Genomic DNA, 18,524 nt, shown 5'->3' with positions numbered 1-18,524 from the left:
ATGTTAGAGCTCCCTGGTATCCTGTCCTCTTCTTTTCACTTCACTTCTCTATTTATACTCACTCCCTTGGTAACCTATTCTTTTTCAAGGTTTTGAATAACACCTATGCCGAATGTGTGTTATTGTGTTACATGCGATATCTATCTATCTATCTATCTATCTCCAGCCTAGATCATGCTCATGAACTCCAGCCTTATACACCAACTGCCTGCTCAGCACTCTCTTTACATACACAATAAACACTTGAGTTTTCTCACGTACCAATCTCTGCCAATCCAAAACCTATTCCACCACAGCATTCCCATCTTATTTGGTGCCAGCACCATCATTCCTGCTGTTCAAACCAAAAATATGAATTAATCCTTAGTTCCTCTCTTTCTCTTACATCCCATATCCAATCCAATAGAAATTCTTCTTGTCACTAACTTTTCAATATATCCAGAAGCCAATCACTTCTCACCATTTCCATTGCTAATACCTACTGCCACCTGCCATCATCTTTCACCTGAATATCATCAATAACCTCCTAAGAGGTCTCTTTGCTTCAACTCTTGACACTCCCACTTGTTAGGCTATTCTTATCAAAGCAGCCAGAGTGATCATTTCAAAAGGCAAGGATGACTACGTTACTCTCCTAAAACCTGCCCCAAACCTTCCAGAGGCTGCCCATTTCACTCAGTAAAATCCAAAGTCCTTCAAAGGCCCACAGTGCCATAGAGGATCTGTTTCTTCACCACCAGCCCTAACTTTGATTTCTAACTTCTCTCTTCCTCCTCTCCTTACTCACTCTGCTTCAGCTACACCGTATCCTTATACTTCCTTAAACATTCAAGACACATCCCAGCCTTTGCACCTTTGCTCTAGATGTTACTTGTGCTCAGGGTTCTCTTCCCCAAGTATCAGCATGGCTAACTCCCTCATTTCTTTAAATAGTGCTAAATCTCAGCTTCTCAATTAAGACTACTCTGAACACCCTGTTAGAATATTGTGAGCTGCCACAATTTCCACCCCAACATTCTCAGTATCCCCTTTCTTTGCTCCACGTCTACATTCATAGTTCTCGTACCCCTACAATATAGTTTATATATTTATTATGTTCACTGTATCACCAAAGAAGAATGTGATCTCCATGAGAGCAGGGATCTTTGTTTTGTTCACTCATGTATCCCCAAACAACTAGAAAGTGCTTGATAAAATGGAGGTGCTCAATAAATACTTATTGAATAAATGAAAAGAGCATAATTAAAGTATAGGACAGGGAAGCTGGGAATAAATGAGGATAACATAACTTCAGCTTCCATTTGGAAAAAATTAATGAAGTCCCAACAGAAATATGGACACAATTTGGACACAAATATGGACACAAAAAATTCAGTGTCTTTATTATAATTTATGTTTAGTTTGATTGTCTTCCTTATTATTTCAACAAACGTGTGAGATTAGAAGTGGTTCATTTGAGATAGCAAAATAGAATTTTTAGGTAGAAAAGTTGTTAGATAACATTTAATCTCGGTTCATAAAGCAGAGGAGCCCCAAACAAAACTCACTTGGTTACACTTAGCAAAACAATACAACTGGAGGTCTTGACTTCATCGATATGCTCACTCTGCATTCCTACATAAGCAGAAAGCAAAATCCAGGAATTACAGAAGTCCATATTGGACCAAGCAGCAAATACTTTTGCAAATTGTTCATTATCACGAAAACATTAAAGTAAAAACTAAATTCTTCTTTATTTGATATCTTAATTTATATGGCTCTAATTTGTATAATTATGATAAATTTATATCACAAATAAGTCATTTTTCACATTATACAGCTATTAATACTGCTTTAAACATGTATGTATTCAATATCCCACTTGCCTTAAGTAGGGAATATTAAAGGGCTGAGATGCCCTCTCAACTTCACAAATATATCATTGTGTGCAAAGTAATTCTTGTTTGTTCTTTTAGAAAGACTCTTTTTATTAAAGATTAAAAATAAAATGGCCCTCAGGGAATTCAAGCAAAGTGTATACAACTTGAAGCCTTTAGTTAATTATACAAATGTTTATACTAATTTTTATCTTGGACTTAATCTAGCCTCTGGAGAAATGATAAATCAACTGTAGAATTTATTTAGGAAATGTTTGTCGAGAACTATTATTGACTGACAAAGTCCTAAATGTTATGGGTAGATATATGAGTAATGTATGCTTCCTGCCCTGTACAATCTAATGGTGAAGTAAAGAAAGAGAGGGATATAAATAGAAAAATTACAATAAAATTTAGTATGTATTTTCTCAGTTTGGGTCTCTCCAACCATGCACACACAGACAATAGAATCTGGTAAAACAACGTGGGTGCCAGTGCACTGGCTTTTGTGTGCAAACTCTGAGATGGAGATGAGCGTGCCACAGGTTTCTTAGAGCATGCTCTGGGGTCATCAACTGCAGGGGCAGGTGGCGAAGCAGAGGGAGAAGTCACGCTGCAATGCCACCTCAACAGCGGTCTCAGATGACCACTGGGGAATTCTGAAGCTCGGATGACCATTCAGAATGGTCCTGAGTTGTGGCAAGTGAGCTGGACCCTATGTCACCAAGTAAATCAGTCATTAGATGGGGGATACCTGGGGAGGGTCCTTAGCAAGGCAGCTCTCTTTAGCCAAGGCAATCCCTGGTAGGGTGATACCTGGCCCAGTTAGCTGTGACCAAGCTAATAAAGCCACACACTATGCCAGGTAGTCAGTAAGAAAGATACCCCTGAGAAAAGGGAGATGACTATATTAGGCTTAAAGAGTCATCTCAGATAATGTCCATGTACCTGGCCTGCACATTACATGCCTGTTATTTGTCTGCTCAGGCTGCCATAACACAATACCATGGACTGGATTGCTTAAACAACAGAAAGTTATTCTCTTATATTTCTGAAGGTTAGTAGCCAAGGTGATTAGCATGGTCAGATTCTGGTCAGAGCTCTTTTCCTGGCTCTCAGATGGCTACTTGCTTGCTGTGTCTTCACATGTCCTCACATGGCAGAAATAGAGAGTTCTGGTGCCTCTTCCTCTTCTTTAAGAGTACCAGCCCTATCAGATTAGGATCCCACCCTATGACCTCATTTAACATTTATCACCTCCTCATAGGCTCTATCTCCAAATGCAGTCACATTGCAGGTTAGGTCTTCACCTGATGGATTTGAGGGAGACAAAATTCAGCAATAGCCTACCTCATAATCCAACCCTATCATAATGATTAAATTCAAGATGACCTAGAGGAAGGGGAAAAGTTGGACAGTAGCAGAGGAGGACATAGCAGGCAGAGAAAAGTGGAGATGGAGGGACAAATCAGGCTGCTAGCTACTGGTGTCTCACTTAGATGATTATAGCTGAGTCTCCTGGAGCACGGTACCCTGTGGGAAAACAAAGACTGAACAGATGCTATATAGGCATGAATAAATTTAAGTCAATCAGTTTCCAGATCCTCAGTTTCTCCATATGTATGCTTTCCAAAAATTAATTTGGCTAAAACTGTATCTGTGCTTTCAGAGTTCTTTTTTCAACTCCTCTTTTAAATTCTCCTTTTCCCTTCTTTACAAAAGAAATGCAAGCCCCTCGCCATCTTCTGTAATTCATTGCCCTGGAGTGTAAAACTCCTGAGAGTGAGACCCATGGGAGCAAAATATCATGGAAGCATTTATATCTTATCTAGCAATATTCTGAACTATATAGCTCAGAATTAGAATTCAGAATACCTGGTAGGTTAATAGGAGTGGTTAATACAAATATTTATTTGAAACAAAAAAATACACTTGGACTTTTTCTTATATAGCCTCATCTAATTTGCTGTTGAATTTGACAATGAGGGCTGTTTTCCCATGATACCATTTATAGATTGAAAGAGTTAAACTGCCAGTCTAACGTTTCAATGTAAATCAGGCATACAATAAGATTATCCAGAAAATATAGACTTAGCAAATATTTAAATTTGTAATAAATTCTGAGGTGTTTATTTCAAATGAGAGAAGAGGATATGCAATTTTTCAGAAATGACTTTAGGGTTTGCATGAATAACATTTGAACACCAACATGTAGCAGTGAACTAGCTTCCACCTGCTCTGAAGGAAGCTGACAAGGTTTCCCAGTCTTCTCTATTTTCCTATGAACAATAAACCCCTATTACTGGAGGTAACCTGAGCTTTTCTCTGTATATAAAAGTGAGCAACATGGATTTGTATGTTGAATGTTTAATGGTGCCGGAAGAAGAGAGCCTGTTATATGGACAGCCTGAGAACAGGACCATAGTACTCAGAGAACTTTGGGGAGGATTCCCTGCTCCATGGATTGTGTTTAGGATATTTATTCTCTTCATGCTCTTTGACCCCTTGTTCTTTGACTTTCTCTAAGGGTGTCTCCTTCTTCCTCTGTCCCTTAAATATTGGTGTGTCTGAGAAATGTCTCTTGAACCACTGCTTTTTACACTATATGTGATCCACGTGGGTCAGTCCATCTACTCTCCACCTGTGCCAATGGTGGCCAAAAGTGTATTTGCAAAACAGACTTTGTCCCTAAATTTCAGACATCCTAAAGCTAAATGCTCCAAAGTGTGCTCAAAATCATCATGTCTAAAATGGACTTAGAAGCTTCCTACTTAAGGTTTTCCTTCTTTGGATTTCCTGTTTGTTTAGTACTGCTAATTTCTCCCCAGCTTCCTAAATTTGAAATTTGGGAGTCATTCTTGCATCCTTCCTCTTCATCACTTTCGTATTTAATGAGTCACAAAATCTTGCCAATTTAAATACTATACAGTTGCCAAACCTTTTCCTTACTACTTTCCTGGTTAAGGTTCCCATCATCTCTCTGCTGAAATACTACAATAGCTTCTTCCAGTGCCCTTAATAACAAGTTCACTCTAGGGTAATTCATCTAAAACTCCAATATTACTCTTGAGCTCTAATGCTTAAAATCTTTGTTTCTCAATCGCAGTAGTTATATTTTTTAATGTGCATCTATATCACTAAATTTTTAAAAATAAGTACCCCTTAATATATTTATATATAATTCATACAACAGATATCAAAACAGAAAATTTTAAATAATACTAGAAATTAAAGTAAATGACATTTTTAAGGTTTTATTCCCAGATCCCAACAGGGATTCTTAGCACCTCTTTTACATGATTATGATGAGAGAACTAAAAACAGAGATTAAAAATGATACTTTCAAAATAAATGTCAACAATAATTCTAACACTTCCTTTTCACACTTCAATGGATCACCTTAAGCACCTGTTCCTAGTCACATCCCCCCACTTTAGACACCACTGGCTTCTAGAATAAAATCCAAACTTTGTCTTTTGTATAATATATAGGTTTCTCCATAATCTGGGTCTTCATTAGGTTTCTAGTTATACTGAATTTATTGGAATTATCTACTGATGTGGCTGTTATCCTTACTAAATGGTGAGTTCATTCACAGAAGAAACCGTATCTAATTTACCACTGTGTCTCCGGAGACTCAGACACGGTAGGTGTTTAAAGGCATGTCTGTTGGATGAATGTCAAAGGGTTTCTCTGTATGTGTCTTCCCTTTCTAATTATACTGTTTAACAAGCCAGTAATTCATTATATTATTAATTGGGGAAAAGATTTGTAATTATATTGCATTTGACCATGTAAACCCTGTTATTTCATTGAAATAATAACCAAAAGTAATGAATTTAGATTATAGAAATATATTCATCTGATTCTGCCTAACAATAGGAGAGTAGTTATGAGGCTAACAAAAAACCCAGTAGTAAATAGCCAATAAAAGATAATGAGATTGTAGGTCTTAAACTGCTCTGGGTAAATTATTCTAGTTGATTAATACTTAGATTATTTTGGATACAGAGGAAGTAGACAGAGTTTTTAGCTTTATGGTCACTGGAGTCAGACTGAATATATTTAGTTCTTATTTTATCACTGACTATATCCCAGGTTAAATTATTTAACACATCCATGCCTCTGTTTCTTCACAAAAATTTGGTGATAAGCAAAGTACCTATATTATAGAGTTTTCAGGATAATTAAATGAGATTATACAGGTAAACATTCACAATAGTCCAATTTAATATATATTGATAAAAACATACAAAGTATTTACAATACTACCAGAAGATATTAAGTCTTCAATATGTGTCAACAATTATTATTCCTACAACAGACAACATACCAAAAAAACGTGATTTTAAAATCAATTTCTCTCTTAAAAAACAAAATTTCAGGGATTCCCTGGTGGCGCAGTGTTTGAGAATCTGCCTGCCAATGCAGGGGACACGGGTTCGAGCCCTGGTCTGGGAAGATCCCACATGCCGCGGAGCGGCTGGGCCCGTAAGCCACAATTGCTGAGCCTGCGCGTCTGGAGCCTGTGCTCCACAACAAGAGAGGCCGCAATAGTGAGAGGCCCGCACACCATGATGAAGAGTGGCCCCCACTTGCCGCAACTGGAGAAAGCCCTCGCACAGAAACGAAGACCCAACACAGCCAAAATAAATTAATTAATTAATTAATTAAAGATGATTTATTAAAAAAAAAAAAATTTCAGATTGCACCTACTTGGGATGAAAGACCTGAGGTTTAATACCCTGTATATTAGCAAATGAGGGTTTTAAGTCCACTATGGCAGGAGGGACTTATATTTTCCATCAAATTGTTATGAAAGGTCATGGTTCATACTATGGGGTTTTTAATAATTGGCTTATAGATTGCTGAGATTTATGTAATCTTCTACTGAATACATATTTATTAAAGACCCTCTCTGTGCCAGTGGGCACTGTGTGTTCTAGGCCCTAGCAATTCTGTAAAAAATATCTAAGTCTTATACCTCGTGGAGTTTACATTACAGTGGGGAAGATATAAAGCAAACAAATAAATATATACTACAAAGTTGGGAAATAATGCATGCTATGAAGAAAATAAATCAGGGGTAATGTAGGGAAATAATGGGGGGTGGGGTCTCCAAGGGGTGATCTTAAATAGTCAGGGAAGACTTCCTAGAGGAAGTCTTCAAGTAGGTATCTGAATAAAGTGAGAGAGCAGGTCCCATGAATAGTCCAGGGAAGTAGTCTTACTAGCAGAGGGAGCAGCAAATGTAAAGGCCCTTAGGTAGAAATATACTTGATAAATTGGAGGAACAGCTAGAGAGCCAGGAGATTATACATAAGTAAGCAAGATGTGTTCGTGCATATGTGTACACGAACATGTGTGTGCACGCATGCACCGTGAAAGAAATAGAAGATGAGGTCAGAGTTAGGCAACAGCCAGAACCTAAAAGTCCTTATAGAAAAGAGAGTTTGGTTCTAGCTGAGCATAATGGGAAGTCATTGGAACAACTGAGCAGAAAGAGATGGCATGAACTGAGGAAGTCACTGCAGTGTTCTAAGTGAGAGATGGTAGAGAATTAGACTAGAGCATTAAGGGAAGATATCTCAGTCTGCTCAAGTTGCCATAACAAAATATCATAGACTGGGTTTGTTGAAACAACAGAAATGTATTTCTCCAAAGTTCATTGACTAGAAATCTGGATCAGGGGGCCAGTATGGTTGGGTTCTAATGAGAGCTCTCTTCCTGGCTTACAGGTGGATGGATGGCTCTAACTGCGTCCTCATGTTGCAGAGAGACAGATCTCTCTCTTCTTCTCCTTGTAAAGTCTCTAATCCCATCACGAGGACCCTGTCCTTATAATCCAATCTAACCCTGATTACCCCCTACAAGCCTCACCTTTAAGTATCATCACATTAATGGTTAGGGCTTCACGTATGAATTTGGGAAGGAGGGATGCATACAATTAGTGTACAACAGAAAATTGGGAGAGAATTGTTAAATATTTGACATATACTGAACGAACTTTTTGATGAACTAATAAAAAGAAAGGAGTCTAAAAGGTCTTTGTCTAATAAATTTTTTGTCTGAACAAACTGTGTAACTACTCATGCCATTTATAGAGATGTTCAAGACTGGTGTAGAAGCAGGTTTAGGGGAAAATCATGAGTTGTGTTGGAGACACGTTAAGTTCGAGTTTGTACTTTGACATCCAAGTTGAGAGAGGAATAGACAGAAGCTCAGGGGGAAGGTTAGTAAATATTGTGTGGAAAACAAAATGAAGTTGAAAGCAAAATCTATTTTACAGTAAGACTAAAGTTTACCTTAATTTTCTTCTCATGCCTTAATTCAAACAGCATGAAATCGGCTTCTGTTTTTATAATGGATGACCTTTACAATGGACATAGAAGAGAAACCAAGAAAGCCCTTTAAGAGTTGTTAATTTTATGGTATTTGTTACAACATGAACAAGAGCATGCTGTGTATCTTGGCCCAATAATTAGACATCCAAAGTACCTTTTGTAAATGCAGAATTGTTCTTTTGTAAAACTATCCTATAAAATAAGATCTTTGTCCAGCTTGGTTTCATTTATTTTGTACCAAACTATATAAGGAACATGAAGCAAATAAATAGCAATGCTATAAAACCATTCATATGTCAAATCCACAGAAAAAGAATGTTTGATGCATAAGCAGTCAGAGATGAGAAGGCCCTGCTTGATCAAAAATTTCCTGTCAATCAGGACTAATAGAGGATAGACTAATAAATAATCTCTGACATAGAAAAGCAGCCACATTTAACTTGAAGATAGATTTTACATATGGTTAATGTGATAGAACTATCAAGCTAACAAGAACCCTTGGGGCCAGTCTGAATATTCATTAATCAGCCCAACTTTGGATTTAACATAGAATGCAACTGTCAATGAACAAATGGGCTTTTGTGGAAAAGGTGATAAACAAAATCCAATGAACTGGCAAATTGGAAAGTCTTGAAAGAATAAATACTGTAAGATTAAGAACTGAATAGAAGACTTGAGCTCAGCTCTCTGCAGAAAAGACAAAAGCTTCTCACTAAATCAAGTAGCTCTGGAGAACATTGTTTTTTAATGTTTCTTTAGAAAGAAACATCTGCCATGATAAGGATATATTTTGAGAAAATTTTTGAAGAAGGCTTAAACTTTTTAATACTCATTCTCTACAGCACATTGAAAAGACAGACTTCTAAATAAATGGATTGTTTTGCAGTTCCAAGTTGTTAATCTCATTTCCTGGATGAGATGATTTATCCAAAATGTACAAATAGATGGTTTTCTCCAAAGGCAGAACAATAAGAGTCATAATTAATACAAGTGGCAGATTGGCACAAAAGAAAGTTCAGGGTAGTGATCACAACGAAAATGCCTATTGTAACAAAATAAGTTAACAAATGATCCAACACCCTGTCTGTAAAAAAAACCCAAAAAACCAAAATAGTATCTATACCAACAACTCCACCACAATGCTGAATAGAAACTGACACTTTCAGTGACAGGGAGTGACAGGAGATTTGGGACTGAAGAGGGCTGAATGTTCCAGGCTCCACTGAAGAGGGAACAGATTCTTATCATCTGGGAATAGGATTACAGTTTTGGCTCATCTCGAAAAAATTTTTTTAACACAAAGCCATCTGGATTTTTTTTAATGTGAAACTTCCCAATTCTTTGAATGTTGGTCATAAATTCATAAGTACTAAAATATATACTGTGCAAGCCACTGTTTTGTGGGGCAAATAGACTATGATTCTTGACTGAATTCAGTTGAGTGGCCCTCTTTTTTTTTTTAAACCCCAGATATAAGGTTAAAATTTACCATAACAGAATATGAAGACTATTATATGTGTTAGTCTACAGAGAGAGTATACACAGGCTTTTGCTTGTATTGTATAATCTGACCAAAAATAATAATAATTCCCCAAAAATTTATAGATACATGTAGTGTTCGAACTTCAATGGGTCTTAAATTTAATCTAAGATCCATTGAAGCTCTAACATGTTATAAATTTTTCTTTAAAAATATTTTTCTTCAAAAAATCAACATTTTATCATACATAAAATATGCAATCAGGAAAGTGCACAAAACAAAGTATATAATTTAACACAATAAGTATAAAGTGAGATATGATGTTGAACAAAACCAGATAAGCAATTAGTTCATATGAAACTTAGAGGCTTTTGGAGTAAAGATATATTAAACAAATAATCTCACTAAGGAATATATAATCACTGATAAGTGGTCTAAAGGAAACAAATATGATTCAATGAGAGATACAGAAAAAAGAAGACAACTCCACTGGGCAGAAGGGAAAAAGAACTGTTTTCCCAAAAAGGTAGTATTGGAGGTCGATTAAATCATGAGTTAATATAGGCAAGTGGTAAGTACCAAACCAGAGACAAAGAAGAGCATGGACAAAGGGCTATGGCAGACAAACTCTGGCCTGATCAAGGAACTGAATGTGTGAAGAAACAGATGGGCAGAGAATGAGGAGGAAATCATGGATCATTAATCTTGAGAGAACCAGACAACGTGGGCTTCCTTGGCCAGGCTGTCTACTTTAATGTCTTCCATTGCTGGAAGGGAAGAGGACACAGAAGTCATCAGATTGTTAAAGTGGGCAGATGACATACAAATTTGTGCTTTATCTGCAGTACAAGACACATCTAAGAGTGGCCTTAGGTATGGAGTAAAGAAGTAAGAGGTAAAATCAACACATTCTAATGATGGATTGGCTATGTGCGGTTAGGGAGAGGGAGAGGATATGTCTCGTGAAACTGGACGTGCGCGGGGAGGTATCACTCACTGGGCTGGAAACACTGCAGGGATTTACACCAGTGCAGGGAGAAGGCAGAATGCTGGGTTTTCTATGCCATTGTGACCTCCAGTCTGGAGCTCAAAGTACAGTCACCTTTGAAGTTAGATATTCGGAAATCAAGCACATGCAGTCTACAGTTGCAATGAAGATTGTACTGGGGTCTACAAGTCCTCAGGGAGAGAACACCCAGTTAAAAGAGAAGGAGGTTTGAAAGCTAAGCCTTGAGAAAGCACACCCTGTAAGGGCTGAGTAAGGTGCATGAGCCTGCAGTGGGCAATGGGTAAGAAGGAAAGTAGCAGACCGTGGTGACATAGAAGCTAAGGGAAGAAAATGTGCCGCAAGTCAATAAAAAGGTCAAAATCTGTTGAGAGGCCATGAAAATTGAATTCTGAGAATGTCTATTTGATTCAGTACTGTAGAGGTCCCAGGTGACCTTACTAAGGATGGTTTCAGCGGAATGCAGATTGCAGAGGGTGTGGAGTAAGTGGAAGGAGGAGATGGGTGGAGAGAGTACATACAGACAACACCTTCAGGAACTTCGGGGATGATTGTGATGCTGTAACTTAACCCAGATGGACAGGTCTGGGGGTGGTAAGATAGCGGGGGGCGTACTTGTAATTTAGAAAAAGTGTAAGGTTGCCAAGAAGCAGGTAGGATCTAAAACAAGTAAAGAGATGGGACTGAGGAATAATGAGGCATTACCTCAACTAACTCAACAGAAACAAAGGAGACAATGGTGGAGAAATTAATAGGTGACTGTTTATAACAGGAAAGGGATGGGGTTTCAACTGAGAGGTTCATTTTCCTCCGATCTTATGCTAAAACTACTTTTTATTCCAATAAAGTCTTACAAAGTATCTTCAATTAAGACACTTGTTTACTTACTCTTCAATATGTTTGCTGTTGTTTTCCTGTTCAATCAGCAAAATGATAGTGTACGCTTGCCACACTGTGTTTAAATTGGATGCATGTCTAGTTTTAGTGAAGTTTCTCAGGAGGTCTGGTGCATATTTTGCTCTCTGATAGGGTCTGTAATCTCTATGGTTCCACCCAACTTCCCTAGTACTTTTTCTTTCAATTTCTTTCAGTAAGCAATCATTCACGGTTAATTTTCTATAGAGGCATTACGGTGTCTGAAGCCGTCACATTTGATATTTAATGTGAGGGAGACTGGCATACCTCATCGGTTTTACTATGTCCTTGTGGAAACTTCAAGGTGATGTTTGAGACTGTATCAGTCAGGATCCATCCAGGAAAACAGAATGGAATTAAGTCCAAGGAATTGATTACAGAGATGAAGAAAACCTGAGAAACCTACAGATTAGTAGCATGAGAAACCACGCTCTGCCCTAAACTAAAGAAACACCTGGGGGAGGCAGAATTACCAGGGTTTAGGAGCTGGGGTCACCTACCAAAAGCTGCAAACACTGGGCCTAACCAGAAGAAGCTGGAGCCCTGGAGGTGATCTAGATGCGGCCGCATCCAGAGAGGCTACACAAGGCAACAGGAGAGAAAGAGGCTGGTTCTTTCCCTCCTCCTTCCCACAGGAGCCTGGATTATGAAGCCTGCAGAAGACTCTTCCCCCTCCACTTCCTGGCTCAGAGGAGGGCAGAAGAATATCACGAATGAATCTGACGGCATGGGTCAAAACACAACTTTTGGGGACTAGATGACATTGCTAGGGGTAAATTCCTCACCTAGCATATGTTCATTATAGTGTTGAGGCTCAAACAAAGGTACTTTCCTCCTTCTTTGCTTTCGCCTCCAACCCCCAACAACCTGTGTAATAATTTCCAAAAGCTGACGCTGATATGGCTAAGTAAGAATTCACTGAGGAAATAAACATATAGAGATTTCTGGATCATATCAGGAAGTCTGGAGTGATGCTCAGAAGTCTGAATTTAAATAAAATGAAAACAGGTAGATAATTCTGATAAAGAGTATTTTAGTGAATCCATGTGCAGGTAACATAGTCATACTGGGACACATTCTACTGTATATGAATTACTCACCATCAACATCATGGAATATGGTTCTCGACTTCTTTCTGGCTCTGTTAGTAGTTTTCACACATCCTAAATACTGGGGCGCAGCACTTTAGCTTTTATTATAGGGACTTGCTTTTTTATTATAGCTACTTGAAAACTAAATCATTTTGCTTTGTTTTCCTTTTCTCCCCATTCCAATCTCAACCACAGATATTTACAGAGGCTACTAACATGACAAGATTATATTCTAAGTGAAAAATGTCTTAAGGTAGACACCTTAGGTATTAAGAAACAAACAAAGTACAAACAAAAAATGTAAAGCAAATGTTAGGCTGAAATTCAAAGCCAAATAAAGCACATAATAATTGGCACAGTGAGATATGCCAGAATAAGCACATATCAGATTCTACTTCAAAGGAAACCTACTGAATTCAACAAGTAGATGTTAATTGGTGAGACAGTCACCTGAAGTTAAGAGAATATTATTCAGTCTAGCAGCAATTCAAGAATGACTTTGTCCTTCCCTATAGAAGTATAGCACTCAAACACAAGTGTAAATGACTCAGCAGATAGCATTTGAGTCCAATTACTGAGCCCCATATGCCATATGATATTTAAACAGCTGGACCTGCTGTTTTTATATTAAACTATTTCCTTATAACAGGTTTATGATTTATAGTAGTGCTACTGATTTAATGAGTCATAAGAAGTTCATTTTTTATCTAATGAGATTCCCCCCCCCCAATACAAACAGGTATAAAACATTTCAAAAATGTTAATCATCATGTAGTATTTGTTTGGTTTTGAAACATGGCTTACAACAGAAAGTCAGCTAAGCATCACTAGTTACCATTAGGAATCTGTCAGCAGTACCTAGATGTTTTCCTTCCATATAGACACATATCATTATCGATGTTTATTATTTTTTATTGACACCTACATTCCAAAAGAAATTTGAAAAATTAGTTCAACTATGGTATTGTTCATTCTTACGTGTGTCCATTTTGATGACAAAACTTCTGTATATCAGTGTTTTAGGTGAGAGGGGATAAGGAATATTGGTATTTCAGGGTGGAAGGAAGGTCGTCTTTCTTGGAGTAGTTGCCCTTGTTGTGTCCAGTGTTGGATTTCCCATCTATCCCTTATTGGTGATGTCAGGTAAGTCCATTCACTGCTCTTATGAATTCATTGGGTTGTCAAATGAATGGGTGGGTTTAGTGACTACGTCATGAGAAACTGTTGAAATTCCCTTGAGAAGAGTCCACGCAGTCATGGGACATGACATGTAATGAGATACAGTCCTTTAAAGTGTTAAATAGCCATAATGATCCACAGCCACCAACCTTAGAGAGACATTTCGAGAATAAAAAGCTTGTGAACTTGCTCTGCACATTTTAAGCACTGAACAATGTGTGGCATTAATATGCTGTGACCAATTTCTGAAGGAATAACATGCGATTTAGCCTCTATGTAAAAAAATGGCATATGTAGAAATTAAATCTACCAAAAAGTTTTCTCTCTCAGTTATAACTTTATGACACCTTTATTTCCTTTTCTCCTAAAAGGAAATTATATGTTTATTAACATCAGAGATAAAATACCAGCGATGACTCTCAATTATCTTCACATGAATCCTTCATGTTTTCAATAAAGACCTATTCTATAACTTAATTCAGTTGATGATTGCAAAATCCTAGCAATTCTGCTCAAGTTATGCTTACAGCCAGCTGTGAAGGCTGGCAGGCTACAATGGTGATAGTTCAAACAAATACTTGAAAGATTTAAAATTCTTAGAATGGTCTGTCAAAATTGCTACATAGCCATGGAATTAAAACAAATCACTTAACCCCTAGCCATTTGAATCTTTTAGTCACATAGTTTTGAAACATTTTAATAAAAGGAATCTTGGTTATGGACTTCAACTCCAAAAATACAGTAATCCATAAATCAAGCCATCCATGTAATGTATGCTACTTACATGGGTTTTCACCAAAAATAATTTTTCAATATTCCTAATAAAAGTGAAGAGTTTTTAAGACAATATCTTCTCACTAGATATTAAGTTTGGCTTTGGCTACCCTTAGAGCAGGAATGCTTATAGAAACTGAAGTATTAATATAATTCAATTATAAGATATTTGGACTTCATTATCTGCATGGCTCTATAGCACTCAGAACCTGTAGCTTCTATGATTATTTAATCAATTAAATATCTACTTGGCTTGATGCTTGACTAAATTAAAGAAAAAAGAAAGAAAATCATTATTTCACAAGATACCTTTAAGACTGTATCTCTGTTTACCTTAGAGAAAATATTGAGAACCTTACTTTGCTCAAAGAGTTTACATTTTTTAAAAAGCCAATCAGTCTGGTTCTGGACTTAGGTTTTTACTATCTAATACATATATTGTCACAATGTACAAACATAGAAAAACATATATAAAGAAAATGGAGACTAATTATTAATAAATATTTGCATATCTATGAGTAAAATATATGAATACAAATTTTGTTTCCACAATAATGTGCACTTTTTGAGAAAAACAAGGATTTAGAATACTTTAAGAATGAAAGACAGGTGTATGGGGAAAATATTCTCTGTTCCTTGGGCCTCTTGCTTTTCTCTAAAAGCAACAATTTTTGTTATGATTCCACTTCCTGCTCAGAAGTGCTGTGAGAATATTGTTTCTAATTTGGGATCATCCAAATCTATCTGGGAACCAAGATTTTTATTACATCAGTTTTTAAAACAAAATTATTTTGAGGCACCAGTTTTGATTCAACAAGCCCCAAAACAAAGAAATTCACAAAAACTGACCGGGTGCAGCTTTTTCAATGTTGCATGTACAATTGTATATATGCACACACAGACATACACACATGTGTTTGTGTGCAAATATACATATGCAGACAGACAGCTAACCAGATAGGTATAGATAGATATAGATAGTATTAGTTTACCTTATAAACTGCCTGAGGTATTAATAAGAATGGCTTAGCTATGCATTAGCTGAAATATCAAGCATAATATGGAACTTTGGTCCTATATAAGGAGATAATTATCTATAATATTAAATAAAAACCAAACAATATGATAGGCATATATATGCTACACGAAAGATGATGGAAGTGCCTCACAGACAGAAGAAGGGATATAAGACCCCCTCTCTCGTGCACACGCTGAGCATGTACTGACGCGACGGGTCCAATAGTTGAAGCTCCTGATTTCCATTCCATAAATTAGGCTACATGACCGGCAGCAAGCCAGCCCCGGGACCAGCTTCACTGACCACTTCCGATGTGGAATTCTGACAGTGCATTCCTATTCCCTCACCTGCCTATGAGCTCCAGACAATGGCTTGGACGTTCTCCACCAGCTGGGCATGAGCAAGGGAAGGAAAGATAACTAGCAAAACTTTTAGGCAGTTCATTTCCTCCTTTTGAACTTTGTTGTCTTTCTCTGTGTAAATGGAAGTGTTTGGGTGGCGGGTGGAGCATTGGGAGTGGAGGAGGAGAGAAAAAAAAATCACTTTAGAAGCCTTTTATTCTGTTTTTTGTTCTTGAGCCCTATGTAGTCTTGGGGAAAATATCAAAAGAATAAATTAAGAATCTCAATTAGAATTCATTTAAAAATCAAACATAACACAAAGAGCGTATAATAAATAATGGAGTGGAGAATGGCCATATTCTGGCCACAAGGGGGCTTATGGAATGAAAGGAACCAAAAAAAGAGGCAAAATATGATAAGTGAGGCCAGTACCATAGGACAGGATAGAGGTTTGTTCCTAAATACATTTGCCACTGATGGTTTCATTTTAGAAAGAGTGGGTTCTGATGTATGATGACAGGGAATGGATCTGAGTAAGCATGATGATTTTCAGCTCTACTCACAAATTTAATAAAATCTTAAGGGATCATAAACTGGCAGCTGCTTTGTGAAAATGAAATGCTAATGTTCACAATTATAATTTTTATACCCATAGCCATAAAATACATAAAATGATTAGGTTCTTTTCTAATGCAATAGATGTATGATTTATGTTTATTACAGAAGATTAAATCATTTGAGGTAAGAGGGGCAAAAAAAAAAAACATGGATAATTATGCATTTGGCCATTTGAAATATTCCTGCACAGTTTTATCTGGGAAGTACTTAAGTAGATAAATATCTATTTGGAGGTGACAATAAAAGGAATGTTTTACCTGAAGCAAGAATTTTAATAAATTCTACCCTAAAAAGAGGGAGTCAGGACAATATTGCATGCCACTGAAGTTTCAAACTACATTAAGAATGAAAATAGTTTTACATGTTAAGAAAGTTTATGTTTGATCATATTGATTTCTTAAAGCTTTTTGAAACTTAACTGAGAGAGAAAAGAGGGAAGCATTCTAGGAAGTTAATTTTTAGTGTAGAACCTTAATGTGGGCAAGTGTGTTGTGAGATGAAGAGAGAGAGATGGATGATGAAGGAACAGTTACTGTGATTGGAAACCATATTCTGACTGGAAATAAATGAACAAAGGACAGAGAATCAGAAATCATTAAGGTTTATCTATGGATTCAGATGAAACAACAGAACTGATACTGGTGTTTAAAAACCAGAAAAACCCATGAAATAAAAATGACTTCATCTACAAGAGGTCTACGGGTTAATATGAGTAGAAATGGGTGGGTTCACAGGACTGCACCACTAAATTGGGGAGAAAACAATCAAAGAAGGATAGAAACTCTCTCTCTGAAGCTAAAAATAGGGATCACTAATTTATTTGGCACTATAACACAATGCTTATGTGTATGGGATTTGGAGTTAGACATATACAGACTTAAATTCTGGCTCTGTCATTATATGATCTTTGGTAAATCATTTCACTTTCTTAAGCCATTTTTTTTCACCTGTAAAATGGGTATAATTATGTCACTTCACAGGATGAATATGGGAAATAAATCAATTAATTTTTAAAAACACTTCACAAAGTGCCCAGAACTTATTGTCAATAAGTGATTCAACTCTATTTACTGAGCAAATACTATATATAAGCCTTGGGAAAATTTTGCAAAGAATTCATGTAAAATGAGGGCTATGACTTCAAGATTGACTAAAATGATTTGAGGATATGAGATAAATAGAGCAGTTTTTGAAGTAGTGAGCAGTAAACCAGTTCTGCCATTATTGATCAATACCAGACAATTTCAGAATAAGCTTTAAATTGTGCCAAGTAACAGTTACACTAAGTGGAACAGGGGATTGGAAACAGGAAGGCCGAAAGCATTCATTAGAGACGGTGGCAATGGTTCTGCTAAGTGCTGTCTCTCATGTTTTTTCTTGGTTTTAATATATAAATGCAGGTATTTATTCTTAACTCATAGTTCACTCTGTGATTTTATTAAGGATATTCCTATGCAAAATCTTGTCTCTCCTTTGTAAAGTTAAAAAGTGTTTGCTTGTTCCTTTGGAGGTGTCACGCCTATGGAAAGGCTTGTGATGCCTGAATTCACCAGCGCAGAACTGAGGAGTCCTGAAGCCTCCAGGTCACAGGGCAGACCAATCTACTCACTTATTTCAACTTCATCAGAATAATGGGCCCCAAATAGCTTCAGCAGGCAAATGGCTGTTCCAGTACTTTGGTAATCTAGAGGCAGATCAGTAGTATGAAGGGCCAGTAGGGCATTTAATCTTCTTTTTGCCCCAGATGAGGATGGCGTCTCACCAATGCTAATTTTGGTTTCAAAACCAGGAGTGCCCAGTATCTGTAATCCTTCTCTTAAATAAAGTCATTAAGCATAGAGGTTGTTTTCATAAATTATTCCTTAGTAGTATTGAAAGGCCCAAGTGAAAAAGGAATGTGGC

At 37.0% G+C, this 18,524-nt stretch overlaps 1 protein-coding gene across 3 annotated transcripts in view; it reads right to left on the bottom strand.

Annotated features, from left to right (window-relative positions):
• The window catches only part of GPC5 (glypican 5), a gene marked incomplete at its 5' end in the record, with an annotated part of 1,368,327 nt that overhangs the window by 813,403 nt on the left and 536,400 nt on the right, over positions 1-18,524 (bottom strand). The window lies entirely within an intron of this gene.

Source organism: Balaenoptera borealis, assembly GCF_965194805.1.
Source record: "Balaenoptera borealis genome assembly, chromosome: 18".
NCBI classification, from domain to species: Eukaryota; Metazoa; Chordata; class Mammalia; order Artiodactyla; family Balaenopteridae; genus Balaenoptera; species Balaenoptera borealis.
Note: the sequence above shows the minus strand (reverse complement) of the source record. Positions and strands in the feature narration are given on the sequence as shown.